General features: G+C 42.8%; 1 pseudogene; it reads right to left on the bottom strand.

The window, feature by feature from the left end:
* Positions 1 to 7,450: 7,450 nt before the first annotated feature.
* LOC136544973 (uncharacterized) lies at positions 7,451 to 7,880 on the bottom strand (annotated as a pseudogene).
* Positions 7,881 to 22,160: the final 14,280 nt, after the last annotated feature.

Here is a 22,160-nt window from a genome sequence, read left to right as displayed (position 1 = left end):
TTTTACCATGAATTTTGGATAGATCTGTTTTAAGTAGGTATTCTGTTAGTTTTTATTTGTATATTATGGTGTTTGGATCATAATTACTCTCACAGGCTTCTCTCTTAAATCAGAACAATGAAGATGTGAGATTTATGGCGGCTTTCTGTTTTCTATAAAAATAAAAACATCTAGCACTAGTTTCTTGTAAAACTCGGTATTCCGAGTTTACTAGAAACTGTTTTTACTTGCCTCCAAGTTATATAAAGAAAACAAACATGGTTTTCTGGATAATAAAATAAAAATGGGATTTAAGGATTCTGGTTTTCACAAAACATAAGATACATACAATCCCTAAATTTGTTATTAGAGTGTGCAGCGGATCTGCCTAACTCGCTAAACCAACGAGCCTGCACCCCACACTCAGGTTTACTGGAGCCCACAACAAACCAAGGTCTCGAGCTTAACTCAACTTAAAAGACTGGCCTGTTAGGTGAGGGCTACCCCTACCATGTAAGTTTTGTCCTCCCCCACCAATTATCGATGTGGGACTAAACCCGACACTCTATCCCGTCACACATTGAGCTCAACTCTTTAGATCACACAACTCTGTGCGATCTCCAGAAGATGTAATCCAGGCTCTGAGTCAAACGCTGCATGTTACACACAAACCTTGTGATCCTCCAAGAGGTTAACGAGCTCCCCCGTCAACATTTGACACCTGAGATTTTCTTGGTTTAACGACCATGGGCTTTAATACCACTAGTTAAATTCGGAGCTTCAACCCATCTTGCTATACCCACGAGCCGGCGTCTCTCAGTCCAGGTCAACAAACCAAGGCCTCGTGCCTGACCCAACCCAAAAGATTATATGTGTATGGCTTGTTGAATATGCTATTAAGATTCATCTCAACAAATATTGTGAAAATGCAATATCATAGCCGGATGCAATAATATTCCAGCGATATAGAAGGTCATCAACGCTGAACCAAAATTATTTACTGGTGGTGAACTAATAGCGATCACCACGTGCCAAATGAATGATACAATGTTGATCAATTGTTCATCATCGCTAGGTTGAACCACTGACTGGTGGTGACCAAACAGTGCACATTAAACCAGCAGTGATCGAATGGTCATCACCACCGGATCATACTATAAAGCGACAACGATTATAGGATCACCAAACGGACGATGACCTAGCCGTTGTCACCGCTAGATAAAATGGTGAACCGGCGGAGATACCAGATTACCACCACCGGTTTTGAACTGGCAGTGATATCCAAGGCTATCACGGTCGATAGTTCACCCCCGAGGGTCAGTACCGACAGCAATGGAGGTTTCCAAACCGGCAGTGGTGACCTTTTTGTAGTACTGCACATATATATAAATTTTCATACTTAATCGATTTTGAGAAAGATTATGAGAAAGAATGTTCTCCTAACAAACGAACCCTATTGATAATTCATTTAAAATCATATTAATATATGCACCCTATGCCAATAATAATAGAATACAACTACACATATAAAATAAATGGTAAATTAATTTATGACAACTAGATAGGATTGTCGAGTCTCATAATCACCACTGAACTTTTAATACTCATGTAATTAACAAGATTCTAGGCAGGAGTATGGGTTGATTAACCAGTCATAAAGAATTCGTTTGCCCAGGAAGGTTCCATCCCTCCGATGCATCTTATAAGCAATGCACGGACCTGTGACTAAAAAACTAATGCCGATGGAGCTCATGGTGAGTTTAAGTCGTTGTCAGGAAGATAGAGGCATATTGTGATCAGCTAGACATAGATAAATAAAGTTATTTCATATTACAAAAAAAAGATATAGTAGTTATATTATACTAAAGCACGCACCATATCGTCATCCGGCCGGCTGGCCTCTCTCTCTGAACGTGTGTGAACGTGTCAAGCCGTGAACTACGGATCGTGCTATGCAGGGCACTCTTGCGCATGCATTGTGCGTTCCACGTTCATAGATAAGCTGTCTTACCGTTACTATTTAGAGATCCTCTATGAGACGTGATGCATCTTTATTGCAAGGTAGGTTTGCAAGCACTTCCCCCTCTCTGAGCCGCGTGATCCTCGTGCGAAGCAAAAGTTTCCTGCCCCCACGTTTAATTATTGTAAGATGGCGTGAAATGCTGGAGCAGAACCATTTGCTAACTCGCTCCACAGCTTGCCATATCAGCAGCGGTACGGCGGCCATGGTCACCGCCACCATCTTTTTTAGAGAAAAGATTTCCCCTTCTTTATTATGCAATTAGAGCTTGTTTGGCTGCTTTCATATCCGCCTCAATTCACGTGTGTTGCAGTAGATTGGGGTAGAAATTGGAGACACACCATTTATTGACATGTATTCTAGACACGACTGTAGTGTATGATTAGAGACACGTGTTTATGGAACATGTCTCATATGAGTGGTTCCAAATGGACAGTAGACATAACGTGTATGTGATGACTGCACCTCACATATGCATGTGTTTCAATACAATGTCTGCCGCTATGAAGACAGATGACACGTCCCAATTAAAACGTGCCTGTGAGATAATATGTCATCACAGATGTGTTTAGTACAATGCATCTCTGAAGATTAGCGTAGTCATCGGAGACTCATTTTAACTTGACGCGTCTATGATGTAAGAAGTCACCTTAGTCACGTGATTTGTAACCCACAACTCTGATGTCTACCTGCATGTATGATGACAGGGAGTAGTGTGGGGCCACAACGAGTAAGAAGGCATTGTGCGCCGCACTGTTCTGACACGCGCTGCACTGCTTTGATACAGGAGCCACCATCGCCCCTCATGATCCTAGCTCTCGATCTGCTGCCAGCCAATCGAGCGGTGTGTTGCCACCATTCATACCATCGTCATCAACCTTGGGACCACACGTGGCAGTGCAGATCTTTGCCCTACCCTCACGGGAACTCCTCGGCTGCCGGGTGGCTGAACCTCCTTGCTCCTAGCCACCATCACACTCTTTTGCAATTTCTATGCCAAGAGATCGATAGGTACTCTTGTCCTACCCTTCTGCTCTCTCCTTACATGTAGGACAAGCTCATGTTTAATTAACTCAATGCTAATTCCTCATGGACACGCTTCTACATTTAGGAGCACTCCTCTGCTATCTTGCCAAGATCAACAACCTTAATGACCTTCAAAGTAGTATGATTTAGGACCTGCTGCCTATGAAAACGTGTAAATGAAGTTAAGTGGCTGTTTAGGTATCATAATTAAAAATCAGTTTTTAGAAAATAGGTTTTACCATGAATTTTGGATAGATCTGTTTTAAGTAGGTATTCTGTTAGTTTTTATTTGTATATTATGGTGTTTGGATCATAATTACTCTCACAGGCTTCTCTCTTAAATCAGAACAATGAAGATGTGAGATTTATGGCGGAAGAAACAGGCCGTGCTTTCCGTTTTCTATAAAAATAAAAACATCTAGCACTAGTTTCCTGTAAAACTCGGTATTCCGAGTTTACTAGAAACTGTTTTTACTTGCCTCCAAGTTATATAAAGAAAACAAACATGGTTTTCTGGATAATAAAATAAAAATGGGATTTAAGGATTCTGGTTTTCACAAAACATAAGATACATACAATCCCTAAATTTGTTATTAGAGTGTGTAGCGGATCTGCCTAACTCGCTAAACCGACGAGCCTGCACCCCACACTCCGGTTTACTGGAGCCCACAACAAACCAAGGTCTCGAGCTTAACTCAACTTAAAAGACTGGCCTGCTAGGTGAGGGCTACCCCTACCATGTATGTTTTGTTCCTCCCCCACCAATTATCGATGTGGGACTTAAACCCTTACACTCTATCCCGTCACACATTGAGCTCAACTCTTTAGATCACACAACTCTAGTGCGATCTCCAGAAGATGTAATCCTAGGCTCTGAGTCAAACGCTGCATGTTACACACAAACCTTGTGATCCTCCAAGAGGTTAACGAGCTCCCCCGTCACCATTTGACACCTGAGATTTTCTTGGTTTAACGACCATGGGCTTTAATACCACTAGTTAAATTCGGAGCTTCAACCCATCTTGCTATACCCACGAGCCGGCGTCTCTCAGTCCAGGTCAACAAACCAAGGCCTCGTGCCTGACCCAACCCAAAAGATTATATGTGTATGGCTTGTTGAATATGCTATTAAGATTCATCTCAACAAATATTGTGAAAATGCAATATCATAGCCGGATGCAATAATATTCCAGCGATATAGAAGGTCATCAACGCTGAACCAAAATTATTTACTGGTGGTGAACTAATAGCGATCACCACAGTGCCAAATGAATGATACAATGTTGATCAATTGTTCATCATCGCTAGGTTGAACCACTGACTGGTGGTGACCAAACAGTGCACATTAAACCTAGCAGTGATCGAATGGTCATCACCACCGGATCATACTATAAAGCGACAACGATTATAGGATCTGCAACGTCGGTTCAAACTCCAAACGGACGATGACCTAGCCGTTGTCACAGCTAGATAAAATGGTGAACCGGCGGAGATACCAGATTACCACCACCGGTTTTGAACCGGCAGTGATATCCAAGGCTATCACGGTCGACAGTTCACCCCCGAGGGTCAGTACTGACAGCAATGGAGGTTTCCAAACCGGCAGTGGTGACCTTTTTGTAGTACTGCACATATATACAAATTTTCATACTTAATCGATTTTGAGAAAGATTATGAGAAAGAATGTTCTCCTAACAAACGAACCCTATTGATAATTCATTTAAAATCATATTAATATATGCACCCTATGCCAATAATAATAGAATACAACTACACATATAAAATAAATGGTAAATTAATTTATGACAACTAGATAGGATTGTCGAGTCTCATAATCACCACTGAACTTTTAATACTCATGTAATTAACAAGATTCTAGGCAGGAGTATGGGTTGATTAACCAGTCATAAGAATTCAGTTTGCCCAGGAAGGTTCCATCCCTCCGATGCATCTTATAAGCAATGCACGGACCTGTGACTAAAAAACTAATGCCGATGGAGCTCATGGTGAGTTTAAGTCGTTGTCAGCAAGATAGAGGCATATTGTGATCAGCTAGACATAGATAAATAAAGTTATTTCATATTACAAAAAAGATATAGTAGTATATTATACTAAAGCACGCACCATATCGTCATCCGGCCGGCTGGCCTCTCTCTCTGAACGTGTGTGAACGTGTCAAGCCGTGAACTACGGATCGTGCTATGCAGGGCACTCTTGCATGCATTGTGCGTTCCACGTTCATAGATAAGCTGTCTTACCGTTACTATTTAGAGATCCTCTATGAGCCGTGATGCATCTTTATTGCAAGGTAGGTTTGCAAGCACTTCCCCCTCTCTGAGCCGCGTGATCCTCGTGCGAAGCAAAAGTTTCCTGCCCCCACGTTTAATTATTGCTAGATGGCGTGAAATGCTGGAGCAGAACCATTTGCTAACTCGCTCCACAGCTTGCCATATCAGCAGCGGCACGGCGGCCATGGTCACCGCCACCATCTTTTTTAGAGAAAAGATTTCCCCTCTTTATTATGCAATTAGAGCTTGTTTGGCTGCTTTCATATCCACCTCAATTCACGTGTGTTGCAGTAGATTGGGGTAGAAATTGGAGACACACCATTTATTGACATGTATTCTAGACACGACTGTAGTGTATGATTAGAGACACGTGTTTATGGAACATGTCTCATATGAGTGGTTCCAAATGGACAGTAGACATAACGTGTATGTGATGACTGCACCTCACATATGCATGCGTTTCAATACAATGTCTGCCGCTATCAAGACAGACTGACACGTCCCAATTAAAACGTGCCTGTGAGATAATATGTCATCACAGATGTGTTTAGTACAATGCATCTCTGAATGATTAGCGTAGTCATCGGAGACTCATTTTAACTTGACGCGTCTATGATGTAAGAAGTCACCTTAGTCACGTGATTTGTAACCCACAATCTCTGATGTCTACCTGCATGTATGATGACAGGGAGTAGTGTGGGGCCACAACGGAGTAAGAAGGCATTGTGCGCCGCACTGTTCTGACACACGCTGCACTGCTTTGATACAGGAGCCACCATCGCCCTCTCAGTGATCCTAGCTCTCGATCCTGCTGCCAGCCAATCGAGCGGTGTGTTGCCACCATTCATACCATCGTCATCGACCTTGGGACCACACGTGGCAGTGCAGATCTTTGCCCTACCCTCACGGGAACTCCTCGGCTGCCAGGGTGGCTGAACCTCCTTGCTCCTAGCCACCATCACACTCTTTTGCAATTTCTATGCCAAGAGATCGATAGGTACTCTTGTCCTACCCTTCTGCTCTCTCCTTACATGTAGGACAAGCTCATGTTTAATTAACTCAATGCTAATTCCTCATGGACACACTTCTACATTTAGGAGCACTCCTCTGCTATCTTGCCAAGATCAACAACCTGCATGGATCATTAATAGAACACATCTCTAGCTTATTCTGAAGAAGCCATGCTTAGAGATCAGAGGTAGACATTGTTTATTCATGCTCTCATTTACTATGGATTATTTGCTCATGCTTGAATACTGTTGAATAGTCATTTCTTTCATTTTTAGGTTTTTGAATTATTCTAGAGTATGGAGGATCGGCGGATGGTGTCTTGTGATGACACTTTGATGGTCTTAAATCATTGATAACAGTTGCAGAGGTGGATATGTTGAATCAACACAAAACAACTCTGTGTTGTCCATGCTATGATTGTGTGAATGAACAACAGTAGGGCCCCTCGCTAGCGCTTGCGTGCTGCAGCATGTGGCACCATCGAGTGACCCAGCCCTCTCGGTCGGTGCCCTTAGCCGAAGCACGCATGTATGAGACAAGCCATGCCAGCAACACGACTCTATTGACCGGCGGCGAGCTCAGCGCAAGGCCGGAGGGCCATAGTCTGATGTAACGAAATCATATGAAACATTCCCGAACGCAGAAAGACTCATCGTCACTACATCCTATGTGTACAAAGGAGACACCCCATTTATTATTGACATGTATTCTAGATGCGACTGTAATGTATGATTAGAGACACGTGTTTGTGGAACATGTCTCAAATGAGTTGTTCCCCACGGGTAGTAGACATAGCCGCGGCGGCCGTAGCCCGCTGGGCGCTTGCCAGCATGGAACACATCGTATGTGCCTTGACCTTCCTTGTCCGTGGGCTAGCGAAGTAGCATGGGAGGCGCTAGTATTGAACTAGCAGAGCCAAACAATCATTTTGGTTTATATTTAATAAAGAACATCATTATTCCAAGAAAGGGAAAAGGAGAAAAAACATACAGAGCCAACAAGCAATTATACAGATTTATTATTGTTTTAAAAGGATCATATAAGATCATGGAGCATGGTTGTTTTTAGCATTAAACCGGCTGAGGATTTGATGTGCCCATAATTTTCTGCCTCATTTGGTGATCCCTCATTCCCCAAGCGCAAAGGCAGCGGCATCGAAGGTCCTGGAGAGGCCGTTGCCGGACTTGAAGGTGACCTTCTCCGGCAAGGCCTCTGGGACGAACACCTCATTGATGCTAATCCACAGCATCATCGCGTTGGTCTTGATGCCAGTGATCTTCCTCAGCCTGCCATTCTCGATGAACGCCGTGACCTCGGTGTCGTACGACACCTTCTGCATGATTTTCTTGAAGGTGTGCTCCACCCTTCTTTCCCTGCACCAGCCAAATGAAGCCCGAGTCGCGGTTGTACCCGAACTCCTGGATGTCCTCCAGTGGAAGGAGGCCCTTGGGGAGGCCGAGCTCCTCCAGCAGCTCCACGGACTTCTTCCTGCACGTGGCGTCTCCGGTGAAGACCTCTGCACCAGCACGGTGGCACTCCATTGCCTGGGACGCCATTGTTTCTTTGCTATCTGCTTTTACAATGGAGCTGTGAGTAGCGGGGAATAAAGAGATTGTAGTTGCAAAATGTAGCTGGCAGCTTTTAATAGGGATGAAGTGGTTTTGTGTGATGGGAGATGGAGCAACAGCGTATATATATAGGCACTTAGCTTGTACAGACAGAGAAGCAGTGTAAGACGACGTGCACTCTTGTAGGACGACGTGAGCTCTTGTATTGACCATATATTTCTTCCCACGTCCAGCTGCAATAAATCAATATTTGTAGGGTTAATTTTAGCCACTGAATGCAATTAAAGACCTTCGAAGTAGTATGATTTAGGACCTTCTGCCATGAAAACGTGTCAATCAAGTTAACTGGTTGTTTAGATATCATCATTTAAAATCTGTTTTTAGAAAATAGGTTTTACCATGAATTTTAGGTTGACCTGTTTTAAGTAGGTATTCTGTTATTTTTAATTTATATATTATGCTTCTCTCTTTAAATCAAATAACTATGAAGATGTGAGATTTATGGCAGGAGAAACTGGCTATGCTTTCCGGTTTCTATAAAAATAAAAACATCTAGCAGTAGTTTCTTGTAAAACTCGGTACTCCGAGTTTACTAGAAACTGTTTTTACTTGTCTCCAAGTTAGTTGAAGAAAACAAACATTGTTTTCCAGATAACAAACTAAAAATGAGATTTAAGGATTCCGGTTTTCACAAAACTTAAGATCCAAACAATCCCTAAATTTGTTAGATTGCACAGCGGATCTGCCTAACTCGCTAAACCGACGAGCGAGAACCCCACGCTCAGGTTCACTGGAGCCCACAACAAACCAAGGTCTCGGGCCTAACTTAACTCAAAAGACTAGCCTTGCTAGGTGAGGGCTACCCCTACTATATATGTTGTCCCCCCCCCCCCCCCCCATGAATTATCGATGTGAAACTAAACCTGACACTCTATCCCATCACACGTCGAGCTCAACTCTTCATATCACACAATTCTATGCGATCTCCGGAAGATGTAATCCAGGCTCTGAGTCAAACACCCTCATGCTACACACAAACCTTATGATCCTCCAAGAGGTTAACGAGCTCCCCCATCACTATTTGACCCCCTGAGATTTTCTAGGTTTAACAACAATGGGCTTGAATACCACCGGTTACAGTCCAGAGCAGATTCGGCCTATCTTGCTATACCCACGAGCCGGCGCCTCTCAGTCCAGGTCAACAAACCAAGACCTCGGGCCCAACCCAACCCAAAAGATTATATGTGTATGGCTTGTTGAATTTGCTATTAGGATTCATCTCAATAAATATTTTGAAAATGCAATATCATAGCCAGATGCAATAATATTCCAGTGATGTAGAAGATCATCGACGCTGAACCAAAATTAGTTACTGGTGGTGAACTAATAGTGATCACCACCTGGTAAATGCATGATATGATGTTGATCAATTGTTCATCATCGCCGGGTTGAATCACTGACTGGTGGTGACCAAACGCTAACCACCACAAGAGTGCACATCCGACCAGCAGTGATCGAATGATCGTCACCACCGGCTCATGCTATAAACCAACAACGTACATGATCAGCAACGTCGGTTCAAACTTCAAACCTGACGATGACCTAGCCGTTGTCACAGGTAGATAAAATGGTGAACCGGCTGGTGGTAGCAGATTACCACCATAGGTTTTGAACCGGCAGTGATATCCTTGGCTATCACGGTCGACAGTTCACCGCCGAGGGTCAGTACCGGCAGCGGTGGAAGGTTCCGAACCAGTGGTGGTGACCTTTTTGTAGTAGTGCACATATGTATATATTTTTCTTGCTTAATCGATTTTGAGACAGATTATGAGAAAGAATGTTCTCCTAACAAACGGACTCTATTGATAATTCATTTAAAATCGTATTAATATATGTACCCTATTCCAATAATAAAATAATACCCCTACACATATAAAATAAATGGTAAATTAATTTATGACAACTAGATAGGATTGTCGAGTGTCTGAATCAGTCAAATTAATCACTGAACTTTTAATACTCATGTAACGAGATTCTAGGCAGGAGCATGGGTTGATTAACTCGTACCCTATAAAGAATTAGTTTGCCCAGGAAGGTTCCATCACTCCGATGCATCTTATAAGCAATACACGGACTATGACTAAAAAAACTAATGCCGAGATGGAGCTCATGGTGTGTTTAAGTCGTTGTCAGCAAGATAGAGGCATATTGCAATCAGCTAGACATAGATAAATAAAGTTATTTCATAAAAACATATAGTACTTATATTATACTAAAGAAGCACGCATCATATCGTCATCCGGCCGGCCGGCCTCTCTCTCGGAACGTGTGTGAACGTGTCAAGCCGTCAACTACGGATCGTGCTATGCAGGGCACTCTTGCAGGCATTGTGCGTTCCACGTTCATAGATAAGCTCTCTTGCCGTTACTTTTTAGGGCTTGTTTGGATCCACCTCAGCTAAAGTTTAGCTAGCTGGAGTGTTTGGATCCACCAGCTAATTCAAATCATTGGACCATGCTACCCCTCATTTATACCCAAGTTGCCTCTCATTTCTCTCTAGCTGTTTTCTCTCTCCTCCCATGCTGGTGGCGGTGGTGCCCCTCCCAGCCTCCTCAATAGACGGCGAGATCCTGACCCCTTCGCCAATCTCGACGACTGCTCCGGTGGATCTTCCTCCCACAGCGGCCACGACATTTCTTCCCCACCCGATGGCATCCATGGCGCACTCCCCGCGGTGGCGCACAGGCAGCCCAGGTGGAGCATCCGGAGTGCCGGACATGCACATGGCGGCGGCGCCCCCCGCGGCCCTCTCCCCGTACACCAGCAATGACACATCTGGGCGCTCCCTCTCTCCTTCACCCGTGACGGCTAGTGTAGCGGCGGCGCCCCTCACTCCCACAACAGTGCCCCCTCCCCTGCCCTAACGGTGGCCGCGGCCATCCTACCCCACCCCGACGGTGACAGTGGCGACCCCCCTCCACCGGTGGCGGCGGCGACCATCTCTGGTGGTGCCGTCCTCCCTACAGTGGCGCATGGGAAGCCCAGGCAGCGGATCTGGCATCCACGGCGTGTGGATCCAGACGAGCGGAAGGGAAGAAGCGAGCGATGCGAGCCACCACCACCATCGCCCCTCGTGGTCCTAGCTCTCAATCCGCTGCCTGGCCAATCTATGTGTTGCAACCATTCATCTTGTCGTCATCATCCTTGGGACCACACGCGACAATGCAGATCTTTGCCCTGGCCCCATAGGAGTTTCTCAGCTGCCGACTGGCTGACCCTCCTTGCTCCTAGCCACCATTACGATCTTCTTCTATTGTGGTTCCACGTTCATAGATAAGCTTTCTTATCATTACTATCTAGAGATACTCTATGAGCCACATGATCCTCGTGCGATGCAAAAGTATCATGCCCCCACGTTTAACAATTGTTAGATGGCGCGTAATGCAAGAGCACAACCATTTGCTAACTCGCTCCACAGCTGTTGCCATATCACCAACAGCATGACCATGGACACTACCGCCACCATCTTTTCTAGAGAAAAGATTTCCCCCCTCTTTATTATGCAATTAGAGCTTGTTTGGTTGCTTTCATATCCACCTCAATTTACGTGCTTGAAGTAGATTGGAGTAAAAATTAGTTGATTTTCCACCTCAATCCACTCCAATACATATGGATTGAGATGCGTTGGAGTGCAGCCAAACAAAGCCTAAAGCTTTTAAGATTTTCATATATCATTTGAAGTTCAAAACATATCTTAAGCATGCCCGCCAAAGCTAGATTAAAACCCATCCACATTATGCATTCATGAGCTCCTTGTAGCTGATGCTGAACTTGCCTTAGTGTCTGAGGTACTCGCAAACGTAGTATCCATGTAATAGTGTACCTATAGGTTGTTGAAGCACTACATGATATATAATACACAATCGATTAGAACATATAGAGAGCATGCACGATATAATAGCACATACGACTTTTGATACCTACCGAGAAGTTGTGCCTGACTTTTATTCTGTTGCCATTCTTCTTCTCGGATCTTAAATCGAGGGATTCAGGAATCTCGAAGTACATCCTGTAAGCACTATACGAAAACCATAGGAATCAATGGCAAATTTAGCATGTACCCTTCTTTTGGAGTATCCAAAGAGTCAAAAAAATGGCTGCTCCAGACTAAGGATACATTTGAAATGCAATCTAGTGGCCCATGACGCCCTCACTGCACCATTCAAACAATACAAGTTTCAAATCATCAAATATCAAAAGGGGTGATCCTAGTAGCTAAATATACACTACTAGAGAACAGACTTTAGAGCGATGTCCCAATTTAGCATTAGCCTCGGCATTTTTTGCCCCCGGGACTAAAGGACCCTTTAGTCCCGGTTAGGAATACCAACCGGGACTAAAGGTCCCTGCCCAACGGTCGTCCGCGGGGCAGGGATCTTTAGTCCCGGCTGGTATTACCAACCGGGACTAAAGGTTGGTAATACCAGCCGGGACTAAAGCTTTTAGTCCCGGTTTGAGTTATGCCCCGGGAATAAAGATTAATATTTAGTCCCGGTTTGGACCCCTAACCGGGACTAATTATCCCGGCCTATAATTCTGCTCAATTCTTCCTCCCCGAGCCCGAGCCATTCCATTATTCAAACTCACTGCCTCTGTTCTTCAGCTTGCTGTTGTTCTTGCACTCTCCCCCTCCATTGGTGTTGCTCTTCGATTTTGGAGGTAACAAACTTAATCCTCTTATGTTTTATCAGTAGCTTATCTCATTTTGCGATGTAGATGCATGTGTAACTTTATATGTTGGACTTTATTATGATTTTATATGTCATTTTTAGCTCAAAATCACATGATGATTTGCATATATGTTTGGATAAACAAAAGTTAAATTAGTTCATCAAAATCACGCCTCGCTCGTCCTCGCTGGAGCACGCGCCATTCTCGTCCCCGGTGGCTTACGTGATCTTAGAATTAATTTTTCCATGAAATGAAAAACTTAGAAAATTGTTAGAAAATTGTAGAAAATCCGCACTAGTTGAACTTGCGGACCGTGTTCATGTCGGCGAGCATGTTCTCTGCCGAGCGGTAACGGACGTCAAGGAGGAGCTTTGATTCTACGAGGGAGAGCGGCAACGGTCGTGGAAGACCGTGTTCCCTTTCTCGTAGAATCGGAGCTCTTCCTTGGCCAAGTACGGTGCCGTCCGGTGGAGAAATGCTCGTCGAGATGATCACGTAAGCAAGGTCAACTAGTACGGATGGTTATTTATTGAAACATGTTTTTGAGCTATAATTTGATGAATATTTGAAAATATGAAATTTACACTAGTTTGCAAAAATAAGTATAGAAAGTAGATGACAACTGTTACTGGATCCTCGGCCTCTCGTTCGGTTGCGAAACGACTGAGGCCAGAACTCCCTCTCATTATCTGCGGCAAGTGTAAGCAGAAGATTGTGATGGAGTACCGAGTCAAGAGACAGGGACCCAACAAGGGTCGTGTTTTCTACAAGTGCCCGGATCGCGATGTGAGTTTCTTACGCATTTTATAATTATGGCTAATTGACCTGCTTTTCTTGAATATTTTTGACTAAATATTTTTTGGCTTTAATTTCAGTGGGAGGGCAATGGATGCGATGGTTGGTACTGGGAGGAAGATTATGCTACATACGTGCAGAATTTGGGTGCGCTTGAGGTAGCGGATGCTGCTGATGAGGCAGTGAGCCAGCAGGAGAAGCTTATTGATATTCAACAGAAGAATGATTTGTCTGTTTTAGTTGCGTACGATCACAAAATAATTATGTTACTGAAGTGCATTGTAGTTTTAGTTTGTTTAATGATAGTTGGGATTGCTTACGTTGTAGCCAGGCTTAGTTAATTAATCAACCGTGTGTGTGTCATTTATGTTGTGTAATAAAATACTTAATTATGTTCAAGGTTTTCATAATTTGTCGTGTAATACAGATTATGTCACGCCATTGGATGTACAATGCCGATCGTCGCTCCCAAGACTTTATAGAGGGCTTGCACTATTTCTTAGGTGTGGCCGAGGCAAATAAGCGGGATGGTTTCATATGCTGTCCATGTGCCCTATGTAAGAATTTAAAGGAATATTCAAGCTCAATGAGTCTTCATTCACATTTGCTTAAGTCAGGTTTCATGTCAAACTATATATGTTGGACTAAGCATGGAGAAAGCGGGGTCATGATGAAAGAAGGTGAAGGAGAAGATTTAGACATTGATGACATTATTGCTCAGTATGGTGCCTTTGATGATACTACAATGGGGGGAGATGAAGAAGAGGTAGCGGTAGAAGATGATCTCGGTGATGCTCTTGGCGATGCCATTCGTGATGCACAACAAGAATGGGAAAGTGAAAAAGAGAAAGTTAAGTTGGAGCGCATGCTTGAGGATCATAGGAAGTTGCTATACCCGATGGCCGAAGAGGGGCAAAAAAAGCTGGGTACAACACTGGAATTGCTACAGTGGAAGGCAAAGAATGGTGTATCCGATAAGGCATTTGGGAATTTATTAAACCTCATAAAGAAGATGCTTCCGAAGCCAAATGAATTGCCCACCACTACGTACGAAGCAAAAAAGGTTGTCTGCCCTTTGGGATTAAAAATCCAGAAGATACATGCATGTCCTAATGACTGTATCCTCTACCATGGCAATGAATACGAGAATTTGGATGAATGCCCGGTATGTAAAGCATCGCGGTATAAGATCAGGCGCGATGATCCTGGTGACGTCGAGGGTGAACAACGTCCTAGAAAGAAAATCCCTGCCAAGGTTATGTGGTATGCTCCTATAATACCACGCTTAAAACGTTTGTTCAGAAATAAAGACCACGCAAAGTTGTTGCGGTGGTATAAAGAAGACCGTAAGGTAGACAATATGCTGAGACACCCAGCTGATGGGTCCCAGTGGAGAGCGATAGATAGAGAATTTTCAGAGTTTGCAAATGAGGTTAGAAACTTAAGGTTCGCCTTAAGTACAGATGGTATGAATCCTTTTGGACAGCAGAGCACTAGTCATAGCACTTGGCCAGTTACTCTATGTATCTACAACCTTCCTCCATGGTTATGCATGAAGCGGAAGTTCATTATGATGCCGATCCTCATCCAAGGTCCGAGGCAACCTGGCAACGATATTGATGTATATCTGAAGCCATTAGTTGAAGAACTTCTAGTTTTATGGAACAAACCAGGTGTACGTGTCTGGGATGAGTACAAACAAGAACACTTTGACCTACGAGCAATGTTGTTCGTAACCATCAATGATTGGCCTGCTTTAAGTAATCTTTCAGGTCAGACAAACAAAGGATATAATGCATGCACACATTGTTTTGATGACCTTGACAGTATATATTTGAAAAGATGTCGAAAGGTCGTGTACCTTGGCCATCGTCGATTCCTTCCTTTGAACCACCAAGTAAGAAAGAAAGGGAAGCATTTTAAAGGTAAGCCAGACCACCGGAAGAAGCCTCATAACCGAACCGGGGAAGATGTACTCGCAATGGTCAAGGATGTGAAAGTAGTATTTGGAAAGGGACAAGGCAGTGAATCTGTTCCCAAAGATGCTAATGGACATGCACCCATGTGGAAGAAGAAGTCCATCTTTTGGGAGCTACCCTATTGGCAAGTCCTAGAGGTCCGCAACGCAATCGACGTGATGCACCTGACAAAGAATCTTTGTGTGAACCTGTTAGGATTCATGGGTGTGTACGGGAAGCCAAAGGATTCACTTGAAGCACGCCAGGACTTGCAGTGCATGAAAGAACGAGACAACCTTCATCCAGAGAAGACAGGTGATGGACGTCATTACTTAAGTCCTGCTAGCTACACGCTTAGCAAAGAAGAGAGGGACAAGCATGTTCGAATGTCTAAGCAGCATCAAGGTCCCATCGGGATTCTCCTCCAATATAAAGGGTATAATAAATGTGCCAGATAAAAAATTCCTAAACTTAAAGTCCCACGACTGCCACGTGCTTATGACGCAATTGCTTCCAGTTGCTTTAAGAGGAATTCTACCTCCACATGTACGTCTAGCCACCGTGAAGCTATGTGCATTTCTCAATGCAATTTCTCAGAAGGCAATCAATCCAGTGGAACTAGCTACTCTACAGAACGATGTGGTTCAATGTCTTGTCAGCTTTGAGTTGGTGTTCCCTCCATCCTTCTTTAATATCATGACACACATCCTAGTTCATTTGGTGAAGGAGATTAGTATTCTTGGACCTGTGTTCTTACATAACATGTTCCCCTTCGAGAGGTTTATGGGAGTCTTGAAGAAATATGTGAAAGTCCGTTCTAAGCCTGAAGGAAGCATCGCCCAGGGCTATGGAACAGAGGAGGTCATTGAGTTCTGTGTTGACTTTATTCCTGACATTGCTCCGATTGGCGTTCCCGAATCACGACATGAGGGGAGACTCAGTGGTAAAGGAACTTTAGGGAAGAAAACATATATTGGCATGGAAGACGATTATTTCAATAAAGCACACTACACAGTTCTTCAGAACTCGTCATTGGTGCATCCGTACATCGAGATACATAAGGAGTTCTTACGATCCAAGTTTCTAGGGAAGACTGAAGCTTGGATTAGGCGTCAGCACATGAAAAGTTTCAGTGGTTGGTTGCGAAAAGAATGTCAAGGCGATGACAATATTGATGAGCAACTGTATTTGTTGGCTAGGCAGCCATCGTGGCATATCCTCACGTACCAAGGGTACGAGATAAATGGGAATACATTTTACACAGTTGCCCAAGATAAAAGGAGCACCAATCAAAATAGTGGTGTTCGCATAGATGGCACAGATCCAAATGGGAATATACAAACATATTATGGCCGCATAGAAGAGATATGGGAACTAGACTACGCACCTAATTTTAAAGTCCCTTTGTTCCGGTGCCAATGGGTGAAGCTGACCGGAGGAGGGGTAACAGTCGACAAAGAGTATGGAATGACAACAGTGGACCTCAACAATATTGGATACAAAGAGGAACCATTCGTCCTTGCTGCCGATGTGAGTCAGGTGTTCTATGTGAAAGACATGTCTACAAAATCAAAGAGAGGAAAAAACGAAGACATCAACTCAATGATCAATGAGCCAAAGCGCCACATAATTCTTTCTGGGAAAATAAATATAGTAGGAATTGAAGACAAGTCAGACATGTCCGAAGATTACGAAAGAAATGTCCGAATTCCACCCTTCATAGTGAAGAAAGATCCAAGCATCATGTTAAATGATGAAGACACTCCATGGTTACGACAAGATCATAACCAAGGGTCATACGTCAAGAAGAAATTCACTGTTGTGCCCGCATGATACAACGATGCATGTTTAATATATTATGTTTTAGAGACGGATATTATGTAATATGTTTTCGGAACCCTAGATTGTCTAAAATTGAAAAGTTTTGAATACCAAGTTTGTTCATATCATCAATATCTACAATCCTTATATAGACCATTTTTTCATTTGAGAAAGCTTGAATAAAATGTAGTTCAATTTTCACAAGTGTGTGACATAGTTTTAGAAAGTCTATAAGAGATAAGGAAAATTGTGACTAGTGTTTGATAAAAATTTCTCAAATGGGAAAATGATCTATGTAACAATTGTAGATCTTGCTGAGATGATCAAACTTGGTATTCAGAGTTTTTTCATCTGAGGTCATTTAGTGTCTCATTTGAGCAAGTTTGACCAAGTCAAATTTGGTCAAATGAAAAAACAACACTTTGACCCTAGTATTATGGACTCTAAATGACTTCGAATTGAAAAGTTTTGAATACCAAGTTTGTTAAACTCAAAAAGATCTACAATTGTTGTTTTGGTCAACTTTCCATTTGAGAAAGTTTGGACGGTTCAAATTTATGATTTTTAAATTTCAACGCCTACAAACTAGTTTTCGGAACCCTAGATTGTCTAAAATTGAAAAGTTTTGAATACCAAGTTTGTTCATATCATCAATATCTACAATCCTTATATAGACCATTTTTTCATTTGAGAAAGCTTGAACAAAATGTAGTTCAATTTTCACAAGTGTGTGACATAGTTTTAGAAGTCTATAAGAGATAAGGAAAATTGTGACTAGTGTTTGATAAAAATTTCTCAAATGGGAAAATGATCTATGTAACAATTGTAGATCTTGCTGAGATGATCAAACTTGGTATTCAGAGTTTTTTCATCTGAGGTCATTTAGTGTCTCATTTGAGCAAGTTTGACCAAGTCAAATTTGGTCAAATGAAAAAACAACACTTTGTCCCTAGTATTATGGACTCTAAATGACTTCGAATTGAAAAGTTTTGAATACCAAGTTTGTTAATTTTGGTCGAATTGAAAAAACAACAATCCTTATATAGGCCATTTTTTCATTTGAAAAAGTTGTACAACAAAAAATACTATATTTTCTTTATTTTTATAGGTTTAACAAAAATTTCCTGTCAATTTTGGTCAAAAACCGAAAAAAAATTGAAACATTGACGTTACAATAATGTGATAATAAATTTCCTATCGAATAATATTAGTTTTATTAATTTTAAGTTACAAATATATTTTTGCATTAACAAAATACTTAGTATTAGTAACATTTATATTCTATATTCATAAAAGAAATTAAAAACTTTAGGTTACAAAATTTTCCTATTTACAATAAATAATTAGTTAATCAATAGTATTTTTTAAAATAAATATTGCAAAGTATTGAAGTTGATATGGAATTAATTGTTTAACCTAGTATTAAACAAAATCAAAACCCCAGGCCAATTACGCTGGCGGGTTGCCAAAACTTTTAGGCCTTCAGTCCCGGCCCAGACTAAGAACCGGGACTAAAGGGTGGGCGGCAATTTCGTTGCGCGCCCAAAAATACCTTTAGTCCCGGCTGGTCAAACCAACCGGGACTAAAAGCCTTTAGTCCCGGCTTGTAAGGCGAGCCGGGACTAAAGGGTTCGGCCTTTAGTCCCGGCTGGTAATACCAGCCGGGACTAAAGGGTTTTTAGTCCCGGTTGGTGTTACTAGCCGGGACTAAAGGGTCCCGGCCTATATATATCGAACGTCTGTTCTGTTCATCTTCGATCTCGTCTCGGCCGCGCCATCCGCCGTCGTCGAGCTCGTCCTGCCGCGCCGCCGTCGTCGTCTACCCCCACCCGGCCGCGCCATTCTCCCGGCCCGCATCGCGCCGCATCCCGTCTCCGCCGCTGCACCCGATCCCACCCTCCGTCGCCGAGGCTTCCCGCGCGCCCACCGCCGTCGAACTCGATCTCTACTGCGCTCTCGATCGGCTGCCGTCGTCGAGCCTCGCCCGCCCGGCCTCGTCTACCGTCGTCGAGCCCCGCCCGCCCGGCCTCGTCGTCGAACTCGCCCGCCCGCCCGGCCTCACTGCCGTCGTCGATCGATTATAATGTTGGATTTTTCATTGTTTTTTTAGATAATACTAATAAACAATATTTAGTAGTTATTTAGTTTTTTAGTTAGTTTTTTAGATAGTTTTTGATATATGTTAGTTAGATTTTTTAGTTAGTTAGATTTATTAGATAATTGATATATGTTAGTTAGATTTTTAGTTAGTTAGATTTATTAGATAATTGATATATGTTAGTTAGATTGTTAGGTGATATATGTTAGTTTTTTAGGTAATTTTTTAGTTAGTTAGATTTTTTAAAATGTATTATCTATTACTAGTTTATCTAATTTCATGTTGGATTTATTTAATTGGATTTAGTAATTATATATTCTATCTCTTATATATATCTAGAGAGAGATTCTATATGGTATACATATGTACTTAATTATTTCTATATGTATATATACATGTACTTATTTTCATGTGTTGAGAGAGAGAGAAAATTGTATCTAGAGAGACATTCAATGTGTTATCACATGCATATCTAGAGATATAGACATATGCACTTATTTCTATGTGTTGAGAGAGAGAGAAAATATATTGTATCATTCTATGTGTATATATATACATGTACTTATTTCCATGTTTTTGGATCGAAAGTGTTTTTGATTCGATTCCAAAGCCTATACCTTATTATTGTTTATCCTTATGAAATATTATGTGTTATTATATTTAATTGGATTTAGTAATTCTATATGTGTTATCACATGTACTTATGTTATGTACCATAATAATTCTATCTATGTGTTATCTTGAAGATACAAATGGCTGCTCCGGATGATAACTTGAGTGATGACATAATGGCGGATATTATCAACGCCGGCACCAATGTGGATGTAGATGACACGAGTCAGTACTTTGCTGATTATGATGATATCCTGAATATGCCGGTGGTTGAAGATCAACAAATTGTCGCGCAAGAAAATACTGGCGAGGTATATTCGATTATCTATCATCTCTTATAGATGCATGCGTACGTATATTTGTTGTTAATCGTTGTGTTTCTACTCATGTAGCCGGTCTCTGGATCTACATCAACCACCGACAAAAGTAGGAAAGTCCGAGGGCCAAAAAAGCCATTAGAGGGCCGTTTCATAATATCAGAATTCGACACCGACACCGGCAAACCATTGGGACCACATGCTCAGACATATGTCAATCAATGTGGGTTCATTGTAAGGGATAGGATCCCAGTTAGTGCTCGTGAATGGAAGCAGAAGATATCCGCTCCTAATGTTAGTTTTGTATCTGATCGTGATAAGAACCTAGCTTGGAGAGATATCACTCAGCATTTCACATTACAAGCAGATGATGCTTTGAAGGAGCTAGTGAGGGATTGGACAATGAAGAAGATGGCAACATTGTTCCAGAGTTGGAAGAAGACATTGTATAAAAAGTTTATCTTGAAGAATGCTACGCCGAATTTCAATGCTAAGGCGTTTGTCAAGTTGGAGTCCCATTGGGATGCCTTCGTAGAATACAAGACATCTCAAGACAGTGAGGAACGTGTGATGAGGAATCGGCAGAATGCCCGACAGAAGCAATACCATCATCGCATGGGATCAGGTGGTTATAGGAGTGCTATTCCCAAGTGGCAGAACCTAGAAGCAGAGATTACTGCCAAGGGAATCATACCTGAAACAATAGAAAAGAACTGGCCTCAACGCGCGAAGAATTGGTTCTACGCTCATGGGGGAAGCCTAGACCCAGACACTGGCAAGCTAATTTTCGGCCAAAAAATTGAGAGAGCAACACAGAGACTAGCTCGTGCTAGGGAAGAAGCTGATAGTGGTGTTTTCAAGCCCAACAGAGAGAAGGATGAATTGACATATGCCCTAGAGAATCCCGAACACGGTGGTCGAACAAGAGGCTATGGGGCGGTTCCGTGGCTACACGCATTCCCAGCAGACAAGGATACCTACAGAAGCCGCCAGAGAAAGAAGGATGAGGAGGCAGAACGAATTCGTGCATTGGAGCAATTTGTTGATGAGTCACGACAAGCATTGCTTGAATCACGTGAACGAGAAAAATCTCTTGAGGCAAGAATGCAGGAGGAGATCAAGAGGCAAGTGCAGCTAGCAATGAGTCAAATGCAATCGCAATCAACGCCGGGAGTCACCATTAGCCCCGTTGGTCAGATGAAAAGCAGTTGTGCTTCTACGGAGCTGCCAGTTATTCAAGACGACGCTGGGTTGCGCTTCCCTGTTGATGACATTACCGAGCCTCTAACAAAATGTGAGCTGCACATTCCAGATGGTAATGCATCAATCATGGTGGCTGTCGGGGTTGTATCTCCAATAGACCGAACGAAGACACCAAGAATCCATGGATCAGTTATTCAACCTGGATATGCTAGCGTCTCGGTCGATAGAGTGCTCAAAGGTTACAGCAATGTTCCTCTTGACATTGAAGGTGGTGATGGGGAGAAGACACTAGGAGAAACAGAGAAGACATTTATTCAATGGCGCAAACGCTTCATCATCATTCCTGGGGCGCCACCGCTTCCCCTACCTCACCCTAGGTACGAATGAAAGTGAATGAAATATTATTTTCCATTAATTTTCTATTGGCTTCAAAAATAATTGACACACAAATTGTTTTTATAGCAGGGTCTCTCCCCAGCCTAGCCTAATCATTCATTCCCCATCTCATCACAGCGTCGCGGGGGGCGAGACGACTTCATCCCCACGGCGATCGCCAACTCCTACACCGGCCCCATCGCCTCCACAACGATCTCCAACTCCTACACCGGCCCCATCGCCTCCACAACGATCTCCAACTCCTACACCGGCCCCACCGCCTCCACAACGATCTCCAACGTCTCCACGCCGGTCTCCACCAACACTGGCCTCATCGCCTCCACGCCAATCTCCAACA

The sequence above is a fragment of the Miscanthus floridulus genome, chromosome 3 (genome assembly GCF_019320115.1).
Source record: "Miscanthus floridulus cultivar M001 chromosome 3, ASM1932011v1, whole genome shotgun sequence".
NCBI classification, from domain to species: Eukaryota; Viridiplantae; Streptophyta; class Magnoliopsida; order Poales; family Poaceae; genus Miscanthus; species Miscanthus floridulus.
This window is presented reverse-complemented; position numbering and strand designations above follow the sequence as displayed.